This window comes from Octopus bimaculoides, chromosome 8 (assembly GCF_046866305.1).
Source record: "Octopus bimaculoides isolate indiv1 chromosome 8, ASM4686630v1, whole genome shotgun sequence".
NCBI classification, from domain to species: domain Eukaryota; kingdom Metazoa; phylum Mollusca; class Cephalopoda; order Octopoda; family Octopodidae; genus Octopus; species Octopus bimaculoides.
The window spans coordinates 22,968,897-22,971,396 of record NC_142935.1 but is presented as its reverse complement, the minus strand read 5'-3'; positions in this window follow the sequence as shown (position 1 = coordinate 22,971,396).

Below are 2,500 nucleotides of genomic sequence, written 5' to 3'. Positions count from 1 at the left end.
AAAGTGTTCATAAATTATCTTTATAACTTCCACAATTTATTGTATCGTTTCGTCTAGATGTGCCGCGTGCCACCAACGGAACCCACGTGGAAGTGTTCTGATATTTCTGATAAAACTTTATTTGTTTACCAATAAACTCTGCTGAGTTATCCTTATTTTTCATCATCTCTTTTCTTAATTTTTTTTCAAAGTAATTTATTGATACCCTGTGTGTGTGTGTGTGTGTGTGTGTGTGTGTGTGTGTGTGTGTGTGTGTGTGTGTGTGTGTGTGTGTGTGTGTGTGTGTGTGTGTGTGTGTGTGTGTGTGTGTGTGCGTGCGTGCGTGTGTATGTGTGTGGAGGCGCAATGACCCAGTGGTTAGGGCAGCAGACTCGCGGTCGTGGGATCGCGGTTTCGATTCCCCAAGATGACTGATGGTGCTTTGACTGCTATTGCCTGAAGCGATTGATCTGGAACTGAGATTTTTTGCTTAAAATCCATGTTTAAACTGTGTTTTTCTTTCTTGGTATACATATATATATATACATACACACACATATATTATTACAAATAAAAGGGTAAAGGATTATCAATTTATTAATTTATTAATAAATAAATAATTAATAATTTTTACCAAACCCTTCGGTATGTAAACACCATTATCGGTGAAGAACTTATTTAAAAGTTCTTATACATTTATAAACATAATTAAAGGATCAGCAACAGTTGCTTCACCACATACCGAAGTTCAGAAATAGCAGCTAAAATGCTGAAACTCCAACAGATAGCAATACTTGTAACTCACATTTTAGCTGCTATTTCTGAACTTCGGTATGTGTGTATATGTATATAATACTCAACATATACATACATATATATATTGTGTGTATGTGTGTGTGTCTTTGTACCACGGTTTGTCCCCCCACAACCACTTGACACAACCGCTTCACTCGTAACTTATCGGTTCAGCAAAAAGAGAACGACAGAATAAGTACCAGGCCTTGAAATAAGAAACGGGTCGATCCGTTCGACTAAAATTCTTCAACGTGGTGCCGCGGTGCTCCAGCATGGCCCTATGAAGACAACACTATGCAAGTTATAAGAAATACCTTTACCTTCTATTTCAGTGGAGCTAGGACCCGAAAGGTTCCTACTTAAAAAAAAAAAAAAAGGTAAAAGTACGAACCATCGACTTGTTTTATTTTTCATAACTAAGCCGACGACCTAGCAGAATTGACATCGCGTCGAACAAAATGTTTAGCGGTATTTCTTCCGGCTCTTTACGTTCTGAGTTCAAATTCTCCCGAGGTCGATCTTGGCTTCCATCGTTTTGGAGTCGATAAAATAAGTACCAGTTGAACACTGGAACTGATGTAATGCATGTGCTCCTCCTCTAAAATTGCTGGCTTTGTGCCAAAATTTGAAGCCATTATTTCTTACTACTTGAATGGTTTAGCTTTATAAAAAAGATTAAAAACACTTATGCATATCAGATGTAGAGGCATCTGGTTTAGTGGTTAGAGCAGCGGACTCGTGGTTGAGAGATCGCGGGTTCGCATCTCAGACCGGGCAATGTGTGTGTTTATAAGCGAAACACGTACAGTTCAACGTGGCTCCGGCAGAACTACTGCTGACTCCTTCACCACAAGTTACTCTCACTCCGTCCTCCTGCATCGAGCAACTCACCCGCGACTGACCGGCATTCCATCCAGGTGGGGAACCTATGACGCCAATGAAACCGGGAAACCGGCCCATATGAACCAGGCATGGCACGAGAAGGAACAAACAATAACAATACATACCAGACAACAGCAACAACACACACATACACACACACAGAATTAAACATTAGACGAACGACTCAGTCCGAGAAAATTATGAAAGACAATTCAGTTTGTAGATAAATATAATTACAGCATTCTTATATTAAATTTCATATTAACAATGTTTTGTGCACTTTTGTAACAAGATGAAAGCGTAAATAGCTTTCAATTCTCTTGAGGTCAACCAGGAAAAATAATTTGAAAAAATATTAGGATTACATTTTTGTTTTTTAAATTATCATACAAAATACAATCTAACGTAATTCAAATATTGTAAATATTTTTCCTCTATTAATTTACTGCTGAAAATCTAATATAACTGTCAACTCAAAGTGACATTACCTTGAGTTTTCAGTAGAAATGTTGTTTTATTCCAATACTGACTGTTTGGAATCAAGTCAGAAATTCTTAGTGTAATCAAATACTCCAAGTTTAGTATATTTCATCGCACTAGTTTTGTTGTTTGTTTTTGTTTTTTTTTTCTTTTTTTTTATTTAAACACGTTAAGAGGCAACGAGCTGCCAGAATCGTTAGCACGATTCTGACAAAATGCTTAGCAGTTTTTCTTCCAGCTCTTTACTCTCTGAGCTCAAATCTCGACTTTGCCTATTATTCTTTCGGGGTGGATGAAAAAGAAAAAAAATGCACAATTACGTAATTGACTAACACCTACATCAATTGCTAGCCTAGTGCCAAAA